The sequence below is a fragment of the Papio anubis genome, chromosome 8 (assembly GCF_008728515.1).
Source record: "Papio anubis isolate 15944 chromosome 8, Panubis1.0, whole genome shotgun sequence".
NCBI lineage: Eukaryota > Metazoa > Chordata > Mammalia > Primates > Cercopithecidae > Papio > Papio anubis.
The window spans coordinates 19,944,978-19,969,209 of NC_044983.1; the positions used below are offsets into that span (position 1 = coordinate 19,944,978).

At 49.6% G+C, this 24,232-nt stretch overlaps 1 long non-coding RNA gene across 3 annotated transcripts in view; it reads right to left on the reverse strand.

Annotated features, from left to right (window-relative positions):
• Positions 1 to 361: 361 nt before the first annotated feature.
• The window catches only part of LOC108587176, a 42,615-nt gene continuing 18,744 nt past the window's right edge, over positions 362 to 24,232 (reverse strand). Inside the window, exons 1-4 of one of the 3 annotated variants that reach the window (XR_004185768.1) lie at positions 13,307 to 13,516; positions 12,128 to 12,278; positions 3,353 to 3,465; positions 362 to 2,987 (exon numbers count right to left, since the gene is read on the reverse strand). This is a non-coding gene — a long non-coding RNA (uncharacterized LOC108587176). Of the gene's footprint in view, positions 2,988 to 3,352; positions 3,466 to 12,127; positions 12,279 to 13,306; positions 13,517 to 24,232 lie in introns of those variants that run through there. The other 2 variants (XR_004185769.1, XR_004185770.1) reach the window with 2 other exon arrangements.

Consider the following 24,232-nt stretch of genomic DNA (forward strand, 5'->3'; position numbering starts at 1 on the left):
AGTGGGGCGGGCAGCTCCAGGTGCCGGCACGGGCGCCGGTTCTCTGTGAGGCTGCAGCTGGACCAGGCACACCGCAAGCAGCTTCCCCAGTGCCGGCCTGGAATGTGGTGGCACCTGGAAGCTCAGAGATGCCAGGAATCACAGGACCTCAAAGAGGAGTCACAGCCCTGGCTTAGGGAGCTCCCAGGTTTGGGCCCCCCGAAGGGCCACAGCTCTTCTCTCCCTCTCTTTGTCCACAACGTGGTGAACAAGGGGCACGTTTCAGCCCTGTTTGTGTTACAGCTCTTCTTGCCTTGCCATTTGGTAGGCCCCGAGTTCTTGCCCTGCAACTAGAGAGAATGAGATACACAGACACGTGGAGGGTGAGCAAGACGAAGACGAGCTTTATTGAGCAGTAGAACAGCTCAGAGACCCATTGTGGGTAGCTCCTTTCTGCAGCCAGATTGTCCCAATGAGTGTTCAGCCCTCAGCAGAGAGGAGGCCTGGGGTGGATGGCTCTTCTCTGCTGGCAGGTCATCCAGTTGTCTCTGTAGCTCTTAGCAGAGAGGAGGCCCTGGAATGGGTTGTTACCCGCTGCAGGTAGGTCATCCCTGCAGTGGGAAGCTCCTCCCTACTGCTGGTCGTTCTGACATTCTCTAGCTATCAGCAGAGAGGGTAGCTCCTCTCTGCAGCTGGTCCTCCAGTCGCCTCCCCTGCTCTGGCTGAACCAGCCTCAGAGGAGGATAGTGTGTGCCAATTTGTTCATGGGCAGCCATGGGCGGGCCCAGGAAAAAGCACCACGAGTTCCCCCTCCAGTCCACAGGACTGGCAGCCTGAAGGTGCGGTCTCACCGGGTACCCAGCCCCTTCCACCCAGGAACCTGTTTGCCTGCTGCCACCCTCCATGGCACCCAGGCTGCTTGCACCAAGGAGCATCAGAAGGCCAGTGTTGAGCCGCTGTCACTAAGACGTGAGATCCCTCCTCATTGAATCTCAAAGGTACAATATCAGCTCACCAAGGTACAACCATCATTATCCCTATTCCATGGGAAAAGATGGATTGGCAAGCATGGGAAGTGGAACAGGAGCTGGGAAGAGGCATTTTGGTTCACAGCAACAGGGAAAGAGGCCCTGCTGGTTCCGTTGAGGCCTCTGCAGTGCCCTGTTCTCCCTCCTACACCTGCTTCCACCTCTGGGCTTGAGAAGATCATTCAGAACCAGCTCCAGTGCCTGGAGTAACCAAGATGCATTCCCAACCCAGTGTCTGCCAGGCTTCCTGACTCCACTGGCCTCCCTTTACCTTCCATGGCCAAACACCACACACGTGGAATGAAGTATTCTAGACTCCACGCCATCCCAGGCAGATGGATCTCCCTCAGAGTCCTCTGAACAAACGAGGCTCATGTGCACTTCCACCCTCTCTGTTCATGCTGTTCCCATTCCCGGTGCTGCTCCTGCACAGCTCAAATGCAAAGTAGAAGATGCAAACACCACCTCTGCGGTAGAACAGTATTAGTGTGTTCCCACCTAGACTAACCTCTTCTCAGACTGCCTTGGTTACACCCACAGAATTCAAGTGCTTAATTGTTCTTCAATGATTTCTCTCTCTCTCTCTCTCTCTCTCTGTGTGTGTGTGGGGGGGGGGGGGGGGGTTAGGGGGGTGGGTTTGTGTGCGTGTGTGTTTGTGTGTGTGTGTTTGTGTGTGTATGTATAAACAACTAAACTGCAAATCCCTGAGAGCAGGAACGTGCCCCTGTTCCTTGTCGAACATCCCATATTTCCCAGTCCACACGAGTCACAAAACAGGAATTCTCTATGTGTACCCCTGTGGCTGCAGCCTCCAACTCCCACGCTGCCCCCAAAGGGCTCCCTGCTAGACCTAGAGCTCGCTAAGCCTGCATTCTCCGAGGCTGGATATTTAGGGAGTGGTCAATATCTACATGTGAAATGATCCTTAGGTCCTGTGTTAACGGCTCTTGTATCGCTGACTGGCACCATCACCTCCTTGTCCATCTCTCCTTTCCCCATCCCCTGCCACCTCCCGAAGGCACCCAGCAGATGGACAGAGAACTCAGGGACTGAGTTTCCATTTATGTCTCAGAAACCAAGCAAGGGCTCCAGACCAGAGGGCTGTATGGTGGCTCCAGGAACCTGGAACACTTGTTTCTTGGCCCTGAGACGCTGGGAGGGGCACTCCTCACCCTGGAAGGCACTCTGTGCCCCCGCCTGGGCCTTTCCAAACACAGTGCAGGGAGCTAGGACTCCTTAGGGAGCCCGTCCTACAGAAAAAAGACTCAGGAAGGTGGCCACAGCGCCTGGGGGCCTCCACAACAAAAGTGGGTCACTATGGGGGGAAAAAGCTGGTTAAAAAAAGAAAAGATCTGTTTCTGGAACCTGGTCTCAGTGCTGGCTGGGAGCTGAGTAGGGTCCCCTGAGGGAGTTTCCAGAATCTCATAGTTTTCTCTCCGAGAATCTTGTAAGCCACCAGGTCTCCATCCCCAGAACCCCGCAGCTACAGTGAGTCCTGAGTGGAAACGGGGGACAAGTGAGGGTCCCTCTCCCTGCTTGTCACAACCCAACCAGTCACCCAGAGTGAGCGCTGGGCCCCGGGAGAGGGGCCGTGGGGCTGCGTGGGCTGCCTCTCTCGGTTTTCTAGGTTGTTTCTAAACTGCTCCATTCCTGTTAAGTAGGACACACCAGGGAGGAGGGCACTGAGCTCCGGGAGGGGCAGGGCGGGACTCACGGAGACAGCAGCAGGAACCTCAGGACTCCAGGCTAGGAAAGGACCTCTTGGGGTCATCTAGAGGCAGAGTCCCTTAGGCAAGACCCAGAAAGGGAGAGGGCTTGCCCTGGGCCACTGCACCCACGCATAGTGGGAGTGGGGCTAATGACCACTACACACAGCTCTGGCATTCTCAGTGAACACGGAGGAGAGGGCTGGCTGGGAAGCCACAATATCCAGGCCAGCACCGGGATCAACCATGGGTAGAGGCCTCAGTCTTCTCATCTCTAAAATGGAAAGAAGAATATCTCCTTCATGGTTGTTGTGAGAACTGAATGAAACACCATCCGTAAAAGATGTTCGTGTGCAAGACTGAATATTCTATACAAATGGAAGATATTTTTATTATTCCAAGCCATGGTCTTCTGTTGATACCCCAAACTGGCCATGTGCTGATAAACGCTAAAGAAGGGTAGGGTTCTGCTAAAGACTCAGTGTTTTTGTCCCCCTAAAATTCATATGTTGAAATCCTCACCTCCGAGGTGATGGTGTTAGGAAGTGGGGCTTGGGGGTGGTGATGAGGTCATGAGGGATGAACTCTCAGGAATGGGATTAGTGTCCTTATTAAATAGGCCTCAGTGATATTTCTCACCTTTTTTCATCGTGAGGACACAGCAAGAAGACAGTTGTCTATGAACCAGGAAGGGGCCCCCACCAGACACTGGTTCTGCTGGCGCGGTGATCTTAGACTTTCAGTTTCCAGAACTGTAAGAAATAAATGTGTTGTTTAAGCCGCCTAGTCTATGGTATTTTTATTATAGCAGCCCTAACAGAATTAGACAGGGTGGGGGTTTGTGATACTATTCTTTCTACTTTTGTCTATGTGCGAAATCTTCCAAAACAGAAAGTCGGCAGGGCACAGTGGCTCACGCCTGTAATTCTAACATTTTGGGAGGCTGAGGCAGGTGGATCACTTGAGCTCAAGAGTTTGAGACCAGCGGCTGGAAGCAGTGGCTCATGCCTGTAATCCCAGCACTTTGGGAGGCCGAGGTGGGTGAATCACAAGGTCAGGAGATTGAGACCATCCTGGCTAACATGGTGAAACCCCGTCTCTACCGAAAATACAAAAAAAAAAAAGTAGCCTGGCGTGGAGGCGGGCACCTGTACTTCCAGCTACTCAGGAGGCTGAGGCAGGAGAATAGCGTGAACCCGGGAGGCGGAGCTTGCAGTGAGCCAAGATTGCGCCACTGCACTGCAGCCTGGGCGACAGAGCGAGACTCCGTCTCAAAAAAAAAAAAAAAAAAAAAAAGAGTCTGAGACCAGCCTGGCCAACACAGCAAACATCATCTCTACAAAAAAGTACAAAAAAATCAGCCAGTCATGGTGGCGCACACCAGCGGTCCCAGCTAATTGGGGGGCTGAGGTGCGAGGATTGCTTGAGCCCAGGAAGTTGAGGCTACAGTGAGCTGAGATGGCGCCACTGCACTCCAGCCTGAGTGACAGAATGAGACCCTGTCTAAAAAAAAAAAAAGTCAGCCGCGTGCAGTGGCTCATGCCTGTAATCCCAGCACTGTAATCAGAGGCCAAGGCAGGCGGATCACGAGGTCAGGAGTTCAAGACCAGCCTGACCAATATGGTGATATGCTGTCTCTACTAAAAATACAAAAATTAGCTGGGTGTGGTGGCGCGCATCTATAGTCCCAGCTACTCGGGAGGCTGAGGTAGGCAGGAGAATTGCCTGAACCCGGGAAATGGAGGTTGCAGTGGGCTGAGATCACACTACTGCACTCCAGCCTGGGCGACAGAGTAAGACTCTGTCTCAAAAAAAAAAAAAAAAAAAAAAAAAGTCAACACAGACACAAGGCTATGTTTCTGAATTTCCACCCACACAGCCACTCTGGCCCTGATCTATGGCTGCACATGCACACACATGCACACACACCAGCGCACACACACACATACGCACGTGTGTCCAAAGGGAACTGAATGGCTTCCAGAGTGCCACCCCCGAGGAAAGGAAGAAAACAAGTCACCGGGGTGCCCACAATGGCCTGTCACTGTGTCACATGGGATGCGGCTGTTAGAACTATTGTGTGGTCTTCCCTTTTTTTTTTTTTTTTGAGATGGAGTCTCGCTCTGTCGCCCAGGCTGGAATACAGTGGTGCGATCTCGGCTCACCGCAAGCTCCACCTCCAGGCCGAGATGAGCAGATCACAAGGTCAGGAGTCCAAGACCAGCCTAGCCAACATGGTGAAACCCCATCTCTACTAAAAATGCAAAAATTAGGCAGGTGTGGTGGCGTGTGCCTGTAATCCCAGCTACTCAGGAGGCTGAGGCAGGAGAATCGCTTGAACCTGGAAGGTGCAGGTTGCAGTGAGCCAAGATCATGCCATTGCACTCCAGTCTGGTGACAGAGTGAGACTCTGTTTCAAAATAAGTAGCCGGGTGCGGTGGCTCATGCCTGTAATCCCAACACTTCGAGAGGCCGAAGTGGGCAGATGACCTGAGGTCAGGAGTTTGAGACCAGCCTGACCAACATGGAGAAACCCTGTCTCTGCTAAAAATACAAAAATTAGCCAGGCATGATGGCAGGCACCTATAATCCCAGCTACTCAGGAGGCTGAGGCAGGGGAATCACTTGAATCCGGGAGGCAGAGGTTGCAGTGAGCTGATATCGCGCCATTGTACTCCAGCCTGGGTGACAGAGCGAGACTCCATCTCAAAAAAATAAATATATAAGTAAATAAGTAAAAGAAACAAAGAAACCATATGCACTATAGGTGCCTCCCCTCATGTGTTTGCTGCATGTCTTCAGTAGGCATATATCCTTATACATCATGGAACATTGTTTTCAATATGTGTTTTGAATTTTCCTAAGTGGTATTGTATTTTGAATGCTATTCTGCATTTTACTTTTTTCAGCTCTGTCCTTGTTGCTGTCAGTATCTGGTTGGATGACTCCAAAACTGTGTAGGATCCCAGAGGGGGCCCACCACAGTTCACTTTTCTGTCCCCTCATTGATGGACACCAAGGGGCCTCCAGCTCCCTCTACCATAAACACCACACTCTACACATGTCCCTTTAGGGACTGTGGGAGACTTTCTGCGGGATCCATTCCTAGGAGCAGGATCATTGGTTTCTAAGTCATGGGTACTCAAATAAGTAATTGGTTGACTTGGTATCTGTAAATGGCCTAGAACAGTGTCTAAAACACAGTAAGCCCTATACCTGGCATGTTAAATTAATTTTTTAAAATGAATAGCACCGGATTTGCCAGATTGCTTTCCAAAATCAGTCTACCAGTTTGTGCTTCTCCCTGCAAATTCAGTAGAGTCCTTGGTTACCCTCAGAAAGGTAACCCTGAGGTTACCCTCAGAAAGGTGTTTTGTCCACTTTTCTGACTTTATTCTGATGATGGCAAAGTCACATCTCAATTGTTTCGGTTGACATTCTCTGATATTACTATCAGACAATGTATTCATACTAATAGTCTTTGAACCTCTCTTCAAACACTTGTTAGTCATTTAGTCTTTTTCTGAAGTGGAAGCAGTGTTAGAAATACATTTCTATTCTCTGAGGTGATCCAGAGAATCTAAGCAGGTTTGGAACCACATGTGTTAGAGGTTGATTTCATGTCTCGGGGAAAGAAAGAGGAAGAGGGGACAGAAAGAAGAAGGAGGAGGAAGGAAAAAGTGATTTTCCATGCTGGTATATTGTTTCAGTCCATCAACAAAGGATCCAACTGCCCACCAGTCCATAGCACAGTACTTCCCACACATTCGTGGCATCAGAGTCACCTGGAATTTGTTAAAACACAGCTTGCAGCCAGACATGGTGGCTCACACCTGTACTCTCAGCACATTGGGAGGCCAAGGCAGGTGGATCACCTGAGGTCAGGAATTCAAGACCAGCCTGGCCAACATGGCAAAACCCCGTCTTACTAAAAATACAAAAATTAGCTGGGCATGGTGGCAGGCACCTGTAATCCCAGCTACTTGGGAGGCTGAGGCAGGAGAATCACTTGAACCCAGGAGGAAGAGGTTGCAGTGAGCTGAGATGGTACCACTGCACTCCGGCCTGGGCAACAGAGCAAGACTCTGCCTCAAAACAACAACAACAACAACAAAAAAAAAACAGCTTGCTGGGCCCTGTCCCCAGTTTCTGATTCAGTGGGTCTGGGTGGGGTGGAGAATTTGAATTTCTAGCAAGTTCCCTGGAGGTGCTCATGCTACGGGTTCTGGGACCCACTCTGAGAACTGCCGCATGAAACGGACTCACCACCCCAGTGAGAATGGTGCCATCACTTCGGGCAGGGCTTGGCTGCAGAAACATAAATCCAGCTTTTCAAAGAACATTAAATCCACTGGCCACCCAAAGTCCTCATCTCTGCAGTTGAATGAAGGCCAGCTCGCACCTCCAGGGCCCAGACCAGGATGGCATGAAAGAGGTACCCAGAGAGCAGCAGTGAAGGAGGCCCTCCCTCTGAGGGCTGTGCCTGTGCAGGGTCTGCACCTGCTCCTTCAGTGCTGCACCCTCAAGGTCTCGAGTGTCTCCCCTAGCCCTAACACAGCCCTGCTCACCACCCTCCTACTCCAGATTGCTGACAAACATAACACGTTGCATTCTATCACTTTATTCGTTTTCAATATTAGCATCCCACACATTATCTAATTTAATTCTCATGACAACTCCAGGGATTGTCCACCCCATATGACAGATAGGAACAAACACTGAGGTCCGGAAGACCCTGCAGCCAGTTAGGAAGAACCTCCTTCCCCTTACCTCCTGAGCCAGGCCCCATGCTTCAGGCCCAAAGCAAGCACCTGCACGACCTCTGCCGTGCCTCCACACAGCCCTCAGCTTCTCAGTTCCCTCCCATCTCCAGCTCTGGTCACTTCCATTGTCTCATCCGCATTCTCCCCAAAGCTCTTTGAAAGGGATTGTTGGGACTATCATTCCCATTTCATAATAGAGGACATTGACTTCAGAGAAGCCAAGAGCCTTGCCTGAGGCAGCCAAGCTTTTAGTCACTGCTGAGGCTCTAGACTGCAGCTATCCTGGCCCACTGTCATCATGCAAACAGCCTGGCTTCCCTCCTCTATGCACCTGCCTCGGGGTCCTTCTCTCATCTCTAACTGCAGGCTTGTCACAGCTCAGCCCACCTCCTCCAGGAAGCCTTCCACAGGGCCCTGAGCTTCTCCCTCTTCACCTGTTTCTAACTCCTCCCTATGACCTTGTCTGAGAACCACCAGACTGTGCATTCCATTCAGTAAACACCTGTCCATCTCCTCTACCCCTGTATCCCCAGGTGAACGCAGCACAGGCTCTGGCTTTGGTGGCCTGTTTCCCACCCACTGTGCTTCACCCTCTCTCCTGCAACTCTCTACAGTAGCAGAGCTGGTTCTGATTCACTTCATCAAGCAATGCCATGGAGGGGAGGGAATCCAACACAGCAATTGCATTACAGGCAGGTCCCTGACTACCTTCCACGAAGGTCTTCTCCTCCCTCCGAGTGATCCCTCTGCTCACCCCTGGATGTGGCCGGTCCCCTACTACAACTGCCTGGGACCTCAGAGGTAGGACTGAAGGGGAGGGGTGCAGGGCTGGCTTCCCTAGGGAGACACCAGCACCAGGAAAAGCAGAGATTCACCGAGAGGGCTCGGACCCAGGGTCTGTACCTGGGGAGCAGTCATGGGGGATAAAGCACAAAACCAAACCTGTCCCTTACCCCTCCCCAACCTTTTACCTCGGTGGCATCACATAAAGTGCATATTAAACTCTGTCTCAAAGCAAAAGAGGATCTGCCCAAGGATGACCTGGGATGGGGACAAGGGCATAGAGGAGTTAAGGCAAATGCCTATAAGTACATACCTCACGAATGTACACATACATACACATACGAACACACATTAGACTTTTTGTGTTCATACCCTCACCCCCAGTTCTGGCTCTCCAATTTCCCTGGTCAGTCCTGGAAACAGCTCTGCAGAGGGGGCCATTGAGCACCTGGGAAACAGCCTGCAGCCGTGATTGCAGAGACAGGTCAAGGGTACTGGGGCCAGGAGGGCAGGAGAAAGGCTCTTAGGGCCAAAGAAGGATACAGCCTAATGCAACCAACCATTCTCGGGAGAAATCACCAAGGATGCACCTGGATAATAAGATGCAAATTGCCAGGGCTAGGAGTGAAGGAGATGCTTATATGCAAATGAGCAGACCCAACCTCTATCCAGATTAAGCTCAGCTATAATTTTGAACTCTTTTTGACAGAATTCATCCTCAAGCGGAGGGGGCAGGGAGCAGTGCTCTCCATTCAAACGGGAGACTGAGACGGCCCAAGAGGGCTATAGGAAAGCAACCAAGTGCCCGAGCTCGAGGGAATCCAGACTCCATCCCAGAGCCTCCCCACCTCCATCAGGAATCTGCTCGCAGCCTGAGACACGTGGATACAGATGAGCACCTATCTAAAGGGCCAGGCCTGCAGTAGGTTGCAGGAGCGTCGGACCTGAAGGATGTAAGGACCAGGAAAAGGAACCAGGAAGAAATCAGAAAAAAAGAAAAAAAAAGAATAAAGTGGTAAAAGATAACAAAGCAGTGGATGGAGACAGGCAAAAGAAGCATAGACGCCTAGAGCAGTTAGTCTCCAGTAAACCGGCTTGCTTGTAGTGCAGCATCTCAGAGGGATTTTGCATAGAAAGATAAGGGTTCTAATCTCCCTTCTGCAAATCACTTCACCGCTTAAACCTTGGTTTTATTATCTATAAAGAAGGAGAGTGCCAGGCGTGGTGGCTCACGCCTGTAATCCCAGCACTTTGGGAGGCTGAGGCGGGTGGATCACCTGAGGTCAGGAGTTCGAGACGAGCCTGGCCAACATGGTGAAAACCGGTCTCTACTAAAAGTACAAAAAATTGGTTGGGCATGGTGGTGAGCACCTGTAATCCCACCTATTCAGGAAGCTGAGGCAGAAGAATTGCTTGAACCTGGGAGGTGGAGGTTGCAGTGAGAAGACATCACGCCATTGCACTCCAGCCTGGGTGACAAGAGTGAAACAAAAATCAAATCCCAGCCCTACCTCCCTCACACAGTAACCAAGGCTCATATGAGATAATGGATGTGAAAGGGCCTTAAAAAGGACCATGCATTATTTCTAGCTGAGGAATCAACTGGGGAATTGGGGCCAGAAGGGAAGTATCTTCCCACCACTCACAGTGATTAGGTGTGTTGGGGTGTGCTGTGCTTTCTTTCTAATGTTTTCTACCTCTTGAGTTTCCATACCTGATGACTCGGGGGCGAGGCCAACCCTGAACGGCCTCAGAATCAGGAAACTTGGCTTCTGCCCAGGCTCTACACCAGCCACCTGAATGGCCTTGGATGAGTTACTTCCCCTCTCTGGTCCTTTGCTGTCCTATGTGCAAAATGAGAACGTTGCACCGGGTGGTCTCCAGCACACAGCACAGAAACCTGCTTTTTATGCGTAGCAGAGACTCCTGCTGAACCCTGGGTTGGTGGGCGACTCAATTTGTGTTTGGTTTTAGTTTCTGCTGCTTTAGAGAGAAATTCTCCTCTCAAATGGAGGAATGGGAAGCATTTTCACTTCCCCCTCAAAGAAGGAAGGATGGGCCTTTGTGCTTCTAAGAACTGGGCCTTTCTTGCCCTGGAAAGTGGCTAAACAGGTCTTTGTCATTGACATGGGAGCAGAGTCCTTTCTGTCTGGCTCTGAAATCCTGCCATGGGAGAAAAACTGGAGGCTGCAGGCACTTGTGGAATGGCCCTAAAGAAAGGTGGGGTAGAAACAGAGGCAGAGGTGGGAAAAATGGAGGCAGGAAGTGGGAGAAGGGACTCTGGGTATGCGTTTGGATCCCTGGGCCCCATCCCCCATAGTGCTCCAGAATAGACTGTGGTTCAGAAAATGCCAAGTCTGGTAGACCCAGTCTAGGGGTGCTAAAGGGACACCATGCAAGCATCCCAGCTTAGCGTGGGAATAGAGAACTCCACCCAGCCACACAACGGGGCTTATCTCTGCCAGCAGCGCCAGCACTGCTGTGAGCTGGAGCCTGTCTTGCTGGTAACCACAGACCTCACCCACTAAGCTTGTAGCTGTTGCTCAAGACACTGCTCTAAACATAAGCACTGCTGCACGCGAGTAATTCAGATTCACACTGGCCCCCGGCTTCAGGCATCAACTTTCCACTCTCACCTTAAAGCCACAGTTCTTCACCTTGGCACTACTGACATTTTCAGCCAGATATTTCTTGGTTGTAGGGGGCCATCCTATGCGCTGTAGGATGTTTAGTAGCTTCCCTGGTCTTTGCACACTAGATGCTAATAGCAAGCCCACAGATGTGACACCAAAAATGTCTCCAGATGTTGCTAAATGTCCCCTGGGAGGCAAAATCTTCCCCAGTTGAGAATCACTGCCTTAAACATTCAGAGGACACAGTTCAGAAAAGAAGTAGGTTGGAACTACTAGCACTGGCCGGGCGCAGTGGCTCATGCCTGTAATCCCAGAGGTTGAGGCAGGCGAATCATGAGGTCAGGAGCTTGAGACCAGCCTGGCCAACATGGTGAATCCCTGTCTCTACGAAAAATACGAAAAATTAGCTGGGCGTAGTGGCGGGCACCTGTAATCCTAGCTACTCAGGAGGCGGAGGCAGGAGAATTGCTTGAACCTGGGAGGCAGAGGTTGCAGTGAGCCAAGATCACCCCACTGCACTCCAGCCTGGGAGGCAGAGTGAGACTCAAAGAAAAAGTAAGTTGTAGTCCTGACCCCAAGAAAGGTGCAGACATTTGCTGTTGCAGGTTTTCTCTCCCCCAACCCTCCCAGCCCCACGTTATCTAAAACCAGGACAATTGAGACATTTTTGAGGGATGATTAAAATCATGCTTCTCCTGGGTACCATCACTCACTGCAATGAACTTTGGACCTCATGATGGAATCAACTGGTAGAATCTGCGAGCCTCAGACACAAAACATGCTAGAATCCTACCCACGGGTCAGCAGGGAGAGGAGGACAATTTTGGATCTGAGAGAAGGGATTCAGATGTAGAGCTGCCACTACTCCACTCCTGGGCTGAAATCACAGAGCCCAATTTGAGTCCAATCAAGCCACAGCTGATAGACATGAGTTCAGCAGATCCGGTCTCCCAGCGGGAGTCCTCAGTGATTTCAGAGAGCTCTGCCTGGATTTAAGCAGAATCCTAGCCAGTGCCTGCAGGTGCAGAAAACAGCCCTGGCTTTCACTAAGCTAGCAGAAGTTAGCCAGAGAGACAGATCTCCAACCAGCAAGGCTAGGATTCAGGAGGGCGTCCTGCCACTGAGGAGCTGAACTGCAAAACAAGAACCACAGCCAGACTGCTGGACCAGTTATGCCCAGCCGAGCTTGCAGGAGGGCCAGAGCTCATGGGCACCTGGGGATACCAAGGACTCACCTAGGACACACATACTGACAGTGGAGGAGCTGCTAATGTCCTTGGTTGCTCCCAGATTCAGTGACTGGATCCAGTTGGCGCCTGGCTGAAGAGCTGCAGCACTTACATCTCTGAGCCATGCCATCAGTCTCGACACTGCAGTCAGGATTTCCTGGTTGATAAATTGCCCATCCCCCTTCAATGTGGATTCACAATAAAGTCCTCCACAGTTGTCTTTTCCCTAAATCAAGCTTGACATTTATAGGGCCCAATGAAAGCCCCAGTATGGGAGGCTGCTGGACGCAGCAGGAGACAGCATGCCATGATGTGAGCAGCAGAAGGAACCTGGGCTTTGGACTCAGAGGAGCTGCATTCAGGTACCATCTCAGCCGTGCACAGCTATTTGGTCTACAGCAAGTAACTTAGCCTCTCTGAGCCTCAAGGTTCCTCTGTATAAAATGGAAGGCCAGGTGTGGTGGTTCACGCCTATAATCCCAGCACTCTGGGAAGCCGAGGTGGGCCAATCTCCTGAGGCCAGGAGTTCGAGACCAGCCTGGTCAACATGGCAAAACCCTGTCTCTACTAAAAATACAAAAATTAGCCGGGTGTGGTGCCACAAGCCTGTAGTCCCAGCTACTTGGGAGGCTGAGGCAGGAGACTCGCTCGAACCCAGGAGGCAGAGGTTGCAGTGAGCTGTGATCACGCCATTGCACTCCAGCCTGGGTGACAGAGTGAGACTCTGTCTCAAAAAAAAAAAAAAGAAAAAAGAAAGAAAGAAAGAAAGAAAATGGAGCTAACAGGCAATTCCTACATGAAAAGACATTGAGATGAAATGGGGTGAAATCATAAAGTTTTGGCACAGCACTCAGCACACAAAGAGTCCTCAACAAGTGTGCTTTATTCTTAAGACAACCCCAGCTCTCAGATATTACAGGAGTGGCCTTTGCTGTTCCCATGACACAGTGCACAGAGAGCATCGACTGGCCCAGGCAGCAGGGCTCAGGGAGCACCAGCTCCAGCCGTCTGCATCTGCATCCAAAGACAGCAACCCCAGCCCAGGGCACACCCACACTCGTAGCTTTGGAGGCTCAGAGAGCAGATTCCTCCAGAGAAAGGACAACTCTAAGTGCACTCACTGTGCTGACCTCACGAGGGAGGTGCAGCCCACATCACCTGGAATTCCAAGATCTTTATTTTCACCTGTCAGAGAAGCCGTGAGATGTGCACTTGAGAACCTGCGCAGCACTCCCCGTGGTGCGGCTCCTGGGTGGCTGTCGGCTGGATCCAGGGCCCCTCAAGAATCATCCAGCATGGCTGGGTGTGGTGGCTCACATCTGTAATCCCAGCACTTTGGGAGGCCAAGGCAGGCAGATCACTTGAAGTCAGGAGTTCATGACCAGAATGACCAACACGGTGAAACCCCATCTCTAGTAAAAATACAAAAATTACCCAGGCGTGGCAGTGGGCACCTGTAATCCCAGATATTCGGGAGGTGGAGGCAGGAGAATCACTTGAACCTAGGAGGTGGAGGTTGCAGTGAGCTGAGATCACACCACTACACCACACTCCAGCCTGGGCTACAGCGCAAGACTGTCTCAAAAAAATAAAAAATAAAAGGAATCATCAAGCATGACCTCCCAGGGCTCTCCCCACCGCCCTTTGGCGCAGCAGCTGAGGGCCAGCGTGCACATTCCAGACTGCAGTGCCCAAGGTGCTCCCGTTGCCAGCAGTAACCTCAGACCTGCAGGGTGACCCCCTCTAGGAGAAGCCATGTGGGCAGGGCTAAAGCTTCTGGGGAAGAAATCAGAGGCCTAGGTTTGCCTTAGAACAGCCCAGCCAGGGGCAATGCCAGCAGATTTCCTCAAATGTCCTCCAAAAAAATGGGCATTTGGGAGGAAAGTCAGGGCGAAGGCCGCTTTGCGGTAGACACCCGCTGCTCACCTTCCTTTCTTGCATAACATTCATCATGCCTTCTTGTTTACAACCTGTCTCCACCAATCAGCTGTGAGCTCCGAGAGGGCAGGGACCACGTCTGACTTGTTCTTTGCTGTATCCGCAGCACTTACCCGTGATGTTTGATGAATGAATAAATAAATATCTTCAGAATACAGAATGTTGAAGTGGTTTGGAAAAGATGAAGCATGAAATATCATTAAGTTAGGGGACCTGAAAATATTTCAGAAACCCAATAAGTCTTGTTGGTGCTAATGATGCCTCATGGTTTACTTTGTGGAGACCACAGGGTCCTGTGATTAAGGCATTTAAGAAAGTATCACCCAGCAGTGAATCAACTCCCCCTCCTGCTGGACTTTGCTCAGGGCTATTAAGAGTGAATTCGCCTGTAATCCCAGCACTTTGGGAGGGTGAGGCGGGCAGATCACTTGAGGTCAGGAGTTCAAGACCAGCCCAGCCAACATGGTAAAACCCCATCTCTACTAAAAATACAAAAATCAGCTAGGCATGGTGGTGGACGCTACTCAGGAGGCTGAGGCAGGAGAATCACTTGAACCCAGGAGGCAGAGATTGCAGTGAGCTGAGATTGCACCATTGCACTCCAGCCTGGGTGACAAAGCAAGAATTTGTCTCAAAAAAAAAAAAAAAAAAAAAAACCAGAATGAATCCATAGAAGTACTGCTAGGGACGTAATTGTCACACATCGAGGGACGTACTTGTCACTCATCAAGGGACATCCACAGTCAAGCACCTTACAATGTAGTACCTGTGTGCCCTAGGACTTCTCCATACATCCAGAGCTCCAGATGTAGAACCAGAGTTTGAAAATGCCCTGATCTTTTTTTTTTTTTTTTTCCTTGAGACGGAGCCTTACTCTGTCACCCAGGCTAGAGTGTAATGGAGCAATGGCAGCTCACCGCAGTCTCAACCTCCTGGGCTTAAGTGATCCTCCCACCTTAGCCTCCCAAGTTGCTAGGAAAATAGGTGTGCACCACCAAGCCCAGCTAATTTAAGAAAAAAAAAAAAAAATTGTAGAAACAGGGTCTCACTATGTTGCCCAAGCTGGTCTTCAACTGCTGGCCTCAAGCGATCCTCCCACTGCAGCCTCCCAAAGTGCTGGGATTATGGGAATGAGCCACCACACCCGGCCTGATATTGCCCTGACCTTGAAATCAACAGAAGAGAAACTCGTAAGACGTCTTCATGAAATCCCACACCATCCGCACACATCGGCTTTCTTCAGCCAAGAGAAAAGAAGTGTGCAATTGGACCTCCCTGCCACTTCCTTAGACCACCACATCCCTGCTACTCTAATTAGCCAGCCCTTCACCTCTCCCACCATGAAGCAGGGTCTGTACAGCCCACGATGTGTTTGTTCTCAAAACAAAACAATAGCTTCCAACTCAGGAGGCTGAGGTGGGAGGATCACTCAAGCCTGGGAGGTCAAGGCTCCAGTGAGCTATGATTGCACCACCGCACTCCAGCCTGGGTGACAAAGCGAGACTCTGTCTCAAAAACAAAAAAAAAACAAAAAAAAAAAACAAAAAAAAACTGGCTTTCAGCCTTCATGTGGCAACTCCATTTCTATGATGTGTTTCTTCCTCAAAAAGCAACAATCACAAAACCAATTTAACTCCTACTAGGAAAATGTCTTGTGGTATTGGACTCACCATCCTGAGGTCACGTCCAGGAATGTCAAGCCATTATAGACCTCTAAGTCTGCACCAGAACATAATAATAAACATAATCCATCTCTGACCAGTGATGCTCCACCTCACCCCTCTAGGTCTATGCACAGCCACAAGATGACAAAGAATTCTGATAAGCTCATTGCTTATGACCTGAGAGCAACATCATCCGGCCACACATTGATAAAGAAGCCTCTGAGATTATCACAGAAGTCAAGAAGTCTTAAAACTAATTCTATGTCCTTGCAACGAGAAGGCTTTTTTGAAAATCTTTTCTTTCTTTTTTTTTTTTTGAGACGGAGTCTCGCTTTGTTGTCCAGGCTGGAGTGCAGTGGCGCCATCTCGGCTCACTGCAAGCTCCGCCTCCCGGGTTCCCGCCATTCTCCTGCCTCAGCCTCCGGAGTAGCTGGGACTACAGGCGCCCGCCACCACGCCCTGCTAATTTTTTGTATTTTTAGTAGGGACGGGGTTTCACTGGGTTAGCCAGAATGGTCTCGATCTCCTGACCTCGTGATCCGCCCGTCTCGGCCTCCCAAAGTGCTGGGATTACAGGCTTGAGCCACCGCGCCCGGCCTGAAAATCTTTTCTAAGGCGGGCCTTCTCTCTTAATGACGCCACAGGTACTCAACCCTGAAATTAGAGGCTCCTGCTCAGTGGTTATGACTACATGTTTATCACCAAGCCCAAACATGTATTTTGACATGCTGATGTGCTGAACCACCTGCTGTGCCAGGTTCCAGAGAACTACCTTTGAAAGTAGCCTAGAGGCTGGGCGCGGTGGCTCAAGCCTGTAATCCCAGCACTTTGGGAGGCCGAGACGGGCGGATCACGAGGTCAGGAGATCGAGACCATCCTGGCTGACACGGTGAAACCCCGTCTCTACTAAAAAATACAAAAAAAATTAGCCGGGCGAGGTGGCGGGCGCCTGTAGTCCCAGCTACTCGGGAGGCTGAGGCAGGAGAATGGCGTGAACCCGGGAGGCTGAGCTTGCAGTGAGCTGAGATCCGGCCACTGCACTCCAGCCTGGGCGGCAGAGCCAGACTCTGTCTCAAAAAAAAAAAAAAGAAAGTAGCCTAGAAAGAGGAGAGAAAGCCACAAAAACAGAAGTGCAGATTAGACACAGTAAGGACTGTTGCAATCACCATGTGCTACAGAGACAAATTATTTCAAAAAAGGAACCCACTCCCAGCTGGGCGCGGTGGCTCACGCCTGTCATCCCAGCACTTTGGGAGCCCAAGGTGGGTGAATCACAAGGTCAGGAGTCGAGACCATCCTGGTTAACACAGTGAAACCCGTCTCTAATAAAAATAGAAAAAATTAGCCGGGAATGGTGGCGGGTACCTGTAGTTCCAGCTACTCAGGAAGCTGAGGCAGAATGGCGTGAACCTGGTAGGCGAAGCTTGCGGTGAGCCAAGATCGCACCACTGCACTCCAGCCTGGGCGACCGAGCAAGACTCCGTCTCGAAATTAAAAAAGAAAAAAGAAACCCACTCTCCTAAAGGAAAAAAGACTCCCTCCCCCAATTCAAACAGCAGGACAGACTGAGAGGGGACATTTTGCTTAAGGGCAAGTCAGCCCCTTTGAAGGACAGAGGCAAAGAAGTGTAATGCATGCTTCTATTTTTGAGTTTCTTACAAGCCACACAAAGTTCCAAGTTCAGCGTCTAAATAAACAATGTAGAGTAAGTGCTCTAGGAACTCAGGAGAGACTTGACTACAAGCTTGGGTGGCCACGAGGGGACTTATGATGAATGGGATTTGGACAGAAGGAGACAGGACTTCTAAAAGCAGTTTTGCAAAGGAGAGAGTGGTGTTAAGGGCCTGGGGTGATTGGAAAAGGGCCCCAAATCCCTCCAGAGCAGTGGGAAGAAGGTGGGGTAGAGACTGCCAGAAATCAGCAGAGGAAGACTGAATGTAACGACCAGAAAGGCAGACTCTAGAAGCAGGGTAACCAGATGTCCCGGAATGCCTGAGATAGTCCCAGTTCACTGCTATTTGTCCCTCTGTCATTAATAGTTTTCCCTCACACTCTCAAGTGTCCCAGTTTGGATGAAAAATCCTACGGTCAAGCTGGTTAGCAGGACCTCGGAGCAGCCAACTGCTCTACCCACAGGCCTCTCACAGCCCGCAGTCCCCACCCCTCCCCAAAGAGACTTTCTAGCCCAGATCTAGAAAACCTTCTTTAGGGCACACACCCTGGGCATGACTCTGTGAGGGACACCAAAACATCAATGCAACAAATCAGTCATATGGTGTCTCAAACTCAGGCCTCTAAGCACAGCTTCTTCAGCAACTTGGTCCCCACTCCAACTGAAATAGACGGGTTGGCAGGAACCCCACACACACTCTCATTAGGCACCAACTCCAACCCCACGGACAGGGCGTGGAACAAATATTTAGTAAAGCCTGTTTGAAGGGGTGCCCACACACACCCCGCCTGAGTATCTACATGACTGGTCCAGGCCCTGGCCCCAGCTCTGCCCAACACCAGCTATGTGATCTTGGACAGCCATGTCCTCTCTCAGCCTCAGCATCCTCATCTGAAACACAAGGGGCTGTTGGGCAAGGTGAACTACATCTGCAATCCCAGTGCTTTGGGAGGTCAAGTAAGGAGGATAGCTTGAGCCCAGGAGTTCAAGACCAGCCTAGGTAACATAGTGAGACCCCCATCTCTACAAAAAGTAAACATAAAAAAAAAGTGGTGGCATGCACCTGTAGTCCCAGAATTCGGGAGGCTGAGGTGGAAGGATCGCTTGAATCCAGGAGGCGGAGGCTGCAGTGAGCCATGATCACACCACTGGACTCCAGTCTGGGCAACAGAGCAAGACTCTTTCTCTAAATAAATGTATTTGAGGCCCAGTGCAGGAAGCAGGGCCTAGTGGGAAGTGCTTGGGACATGGGGGCAGATCCTTTATAAATGTCTTGGTGCCGGCCCCCGAGTAATGAGCTCTCACCCTCTTAGTTCCCTAGAGAGGTTCCCCCACTCCCAGAGCTAGTCACTGAAAAAAGCCTGGCACCTCCCTTTCCTCTCTCTTGCTTCCTTCCTTTTCCCGTGTGATGCCTCCTCCCCTACACCTTCCGCCATGAGTGGAAGATTCCTGAGGCCTCACCAGAAGCAGATGCTGGCCCCATGCTTCTTGTAGAACCTGCAGAACCGTGAGCCAAATAAATGTCTTTTCTTTATAAATTATCCAGCCTCAGGTATTCATTTATAGCAACACAAATGGACTAAGACACCATCTCTTAGAAGTCCTGGCTTCCCCAGAAAAAGAAAGAGAGTTAATTTAAATTTTTAAAAAGGCTTATGCAGAACAAGAGACTCCATGAACAAATGAAAAGATAAGCCACAGACTGCATGCGACTGAGAATAGCTTCACAGTCAGAACCTATAAGAAATTCCTACATATCAATAAGAAAAAGACAAACAACCCAACAGGAAAATGGCCAAAGAAAATGGATAGACAATTCACATACAACAAAGAAGCCCAATGGCCAGTAATCACGAAAACATGTTTAACCTCACTAATAATGTTGAAATACAAATTAAAACAATGAGGTATTGTTTTATACTCACCAGATCAAAAAAAATTTGTTTAAATCTGACAATGTCAACTGACGATAGACTAACAGATGCTCTCATACACTGTTTGATAAGCAATTAATTGGAAGAACAATGTAGCTATCTCCACTAGTGTCAAAAATGTATATCCTCCACAGCCCCGCAATTCAGCTCCTATGTACATGTCCCAGCAAAGCTCTCTACCCACGGTATAAGGAGATCCCTGTCACCTTGCACACATAATACTCAGGTGCTCAAGCATAGAAGAAAATGGGAAAAAAATCTAAACAACCATTAACAGAAAAATGAACAAGTGATTCTGGTATAGTCAAACAAGGCATATTATATACTGCAGTGAACATGAATGAACCAAAATTACAAGAACCACATGGCTAAGTCTCAATGTTCAGGGGGAGAAAGCAAGTTGCAGATTTATATAGTATAATACTGTCCATATACATTTTAATTATGCAAAACTATATGTACTTATACACACATACGTTTATGTACTTGTATGTATATGTATATATGTGTTTATATATAGTTTCTGGAAACATATCTGCAGCAAAAATATACAATTATGAGGGGAATGATAAACTCCAAATTCAGGAGAATAATTATCTCACAGGAGAAAGTGGGACTATGGGATTGGGGATGGGTATTCAGGGGGCATGTATTGAATCTATGATTATGTATTTATCTATTTTTAGAGACAGGCTCTTGCTCTGCCATCTAGGCTGGAGTACAGTGGCATGATCATAGCTTACTGCAGCCTCGAGCTCTTGGGCTCAAGCAATCCTCCCACCTCAGTCTCCCAAGCAACTGGTACTATAGGCACATGCCACGACACACAGCTAATTTTTAAATTTTTTTTTTAGAGGCAGGGTTTTGCTATGTTGCCCAGGCTAGTCTGGAACTCCTGAGCTCAAATGATCCTCCCACCTTGGCCTTCCAAAGTACTGGGATTATAGGCATGAGCCACTGTGCCAGGCTCTGGAATCTGGAATATTTTCTTTAAAAAAAAAAGTGGGGGGGTGGGGTGGCGGATGTGGTGGCTCATGCCTGTAATCCTAGCACTTTGGGAGGTTGAGGCACACAGATCACTTGATGTCAGGAGTTCGAGACAAACCTGGACAACATGGTGACCCCATCTCTACTAAAAATAAAAAATTAGCTGGGCATGGTGGCGCACCCCTGTAATCCCAGCTACTCAGGAGGCTAAGGCATGAGAATCGCTTGAACCCAGGAGGTGGAGGTGCAGTGAGCCGAGATTGCGCCACTGCACTTCAGCCTGGGCGACAGAATGACACTCTGTCTCAAAACAAAACAAAACAAACACATTAAACGCACGCACACACACACACACACACACACAAAGTAAGAGGGTTAGTGCACAGGTGGGTATAGGAGGGTGGATAGCAAAGGTGTCCTAAAAAGCAAAGATTCTAGAACTAAGAGGCCACACTCTGTGACAAGTGTGTGCAACTCCCTAAGCCTCTACAAAGGTGGCACCTCCTTAACCAGCCCAAGGGATCTGAGGGTGTCTGCTGGATGGAGACAGGCTGGCAGGTCTGGCTGGCAGGTGGAGCGTGTGGTTCCTGTCAGTCGCCCTGTCCCTCTCCTGTCTTTGGCTGGCCCTTGTGGATCCTTTCCTCAATTGGTCTTCATCGCCTCAAAATATCTACTGAGACAGATTTCCTCTCCCCTTCGTTGTCTCGGGAAAGAATGCAGTTTTTGCCTACTGGGTTGACAAAGATTAAAATGTTTGATACAGCTCAATATAACTGGTATGAATTTCTTCTGCAACATACTGGTGCAAGAAATGTCACTTTATCATTTGTCTAAATCAAACTGAACTTGGCTACAAGCCCCCACTCTCGAGAATCAGTAAAAAATTCAATCTTAAGCATGTTCTGGAGGGTTTCTGTCTCACCTGAGGATCATACTGAAGTGTTGCAAGAATGATACATTTCAAATTCAGTCCAGTATGGGCACTAGTGAGATACCCATCGTATCAGCGGCCATGATCCTTTCAAAGGCACTGGCTCTCACCCTCCGTACCACACTCAGAGAGGGCTCCCAAGTTCACAGCGCTTACCATTCTGTTTCCTGGGACCTAGAAGCCACCCTATCAGAAGTCCAGCCACCTCCCACAGCCCTGTGTCAGTGGAGCATGGGTCCTGGGACTCACAGTAATCTGGTGCCCCAAGTCCACTGCAGGAAAGTCTGGGTCACTTCCCACATCAAATTCCAAAGTAGACCAAGGATAACAGCCCCTGTGGACACCTATCCTGACATATTGTCACGCTCTGGGAAAAAGGGCTAGGGCTGTGCGTGAGCTCACAGAGCTGCAAGCCCCGAATCCAGGCAAGGGACACCCCGTCCACCTGTCCTGTGACTTAGGAGTTTTCACACTGCTGCACTCTTGGATCTGCTTGACCTCTTTAGTCCGAGTAAACTCCAGAATAGAAGGAGGGAGGAGCCCAAGGACGAGATATTAGATTTACTAATAGAAGAGGGAGGTTGGTCGGGTGTGGTGGGTCACACCTGTAATCCCAGCACTTTGGGAGGCCGAGGTGGGTGGATCACGAGGTCAGGAGATCGAGACCATCCTGGCTAACATGGTGAAACCCCGTCTCTTCTAAAAATACAAAAAATTAGCCAGACATGGTGGCGGGCGCCTGTAGTCCCAGCTACTTGAGAGGCTGAGGCGGGAGAATGGGGTGAACCCGGGAGGCGGAGCTTGCAGCGAGCCAAGACTGCGCCACTGCACTCCAGCCTGGGCGAACGAGTGAGACCCCGTCTCAAAAAATAAAAAAATAAAAGAATAAATAAATCATTTTTTAAAAAAGGGTTCAACAGAGTGGGGACAGAAGCTAGGTGTGCATGGCTCATAGCAGTAAGTGTCCTCTTCCTGTCTCTGCCATGCTAGGCCTAGATGAAGGACTGTGTTTTCAAGGGAGATGAATACATTCATTTCAGGGGTGCAGAATTAGCAATCTCCTCCAAATAGCAGACTTAAAGTCCTGTTCTGCAATAGCTTTCTCAGCAACTAAAAGGTATTTTGATCTCCTCCCTGATTCATGATCAGAACTTGGGCAGGGAAAAGAGGGTGTCAGTCTAAAAAGCCCATTAAACAGGCCAGGTGTGGTGGTTCACACTTTGGGAGGCCAACGTAGGTGGATCACTTGAGGTCAGGAGTTTGTGACCAGCCTGGTCAACATTGTGAAACCCCATCTCTACTAAAAATACAAAAATTACCCGGGTGTGGTGATTCATGCCTCTGGTCCCAGCTACTTGGGAGACTGAAGCAGGAGAATCACTTGAACTTGGGAGGCGGAGGCTGCAGTGAGCCGAGATCATGCCACTGCACTCCAGCCTGGGTGACAGAGCGAGACTCCATCTCAAAAAAAGAAAAAGAAAAAGAAAAAAAAAATTCCCCTTAAACCTCAGCAGAATTCAGCTGATCTTGAGGAACTCTGACATCCCTCCTTCTGTTAAATGTGTTGGGTTACATTAGGGCGAGGTTTCTCAACCTGAGCACCATCACTACTTTGAACCGGATGTCTTTATGTTATCAGAGGCTTTACAGTGCATTGCAGAATGTTTGCAGCATCCCTGACCTGCCAGTGAATGCTGCTGGTATCCCCACAGTCGTGACAACCACAAATGTCTCCAGACATTGCTGAAAGTCCCCTGGGAGTTCCCTGCTCTACAGTTAAGAACCACCGCTCTAGAGTTTTGTCCTCCCAGACTTCTCACCCAGCACAGTGCATGAACATGAGTAGGAATATCAGACTGAACCCTTCAGGACCAGATACAGGGGGAGGGCAAACAATGTAAAAGGAATAGGAGCTTTGACACCAAATCTAGACTCATTACTGAGCGGTCGCAGAGACACACATTCCTAGCAAAGAATGATTAAAAGCGATAAGGAGCCATTCATTCAATGAGTCCATCAACAAACATTTGTCTATTCATTAATCAGTTATTATGCATTAGGTGCTGGGCTAGATGCTGGAGATCAAAGATTTAAAAGACAAGCAATCTTTACCCTCACATAGCTTATTCCCTGGCAGGAAAACAGATATTACATGACAGATTACAACAAAGTCTGTTAAGGGTTGTGATGGAGAAATACAGGGGACTCTGAATGAGTTTACTAAAGGTGAATTCAGGGCCTAGGAGGGGGTCCTCTGTGTCATCTCAACCTATAAATTTTAGCCCATCCAACAAGCTGCCCTTTTCCTACCCCATCCCCCTCCTCACCAGGCTCAGCTGTCCCCCTTCAGACGGGAAGCCTGGTTCCACCAGCAGTCACCTGGGACCAGGTAGGCCCCGAAGTACTGAGAGGGTGTCAGGATCCAGTTGACTTTGCTCCCAGTTGTAACTTTTGATTCCATTTTGAGCCGACTAAGGCCATGGAGTAATTGAATTAGGAAAATATTATGGGGAAGAAAATGGGCCTGTAAGTAGCTTAAAGTGATGGAAATGACCTGAAGGTGGCCATGCAAATGGTCTGTATAATATCCTGTAATAACCCTGTCCAGGCAGCCCCAAGGAGGCTGGCTTCCAATAATGAGGTGTCTGATTAGAATAATGTTCAGTGGGAGAATGTGTGAGTGTCCACATAAATCAGGCCTGGAGAGCCTCCCCAATTAGCCGCGAAGGAGACAAGGTGGGTGCCAACCCTGCACCGGGTGGCTGCCAGGCAAACTGCAGAGATGGGGGAGGGAAACTAATCATTCTCGGAACAATCCCTGACATTTTATAGCACTTCACAGTTTATAAACCCTTTTCCTATGTCACATTTCACCTGTTCCTCACACAGTTGTTTTAGGGATTTAAATAAGATAACTTCTCGGCCAGACGCAAGGGCTCACACCTATAATCCCAGCACTTTGGGAGGCTGAGGGGGGCAGATCAC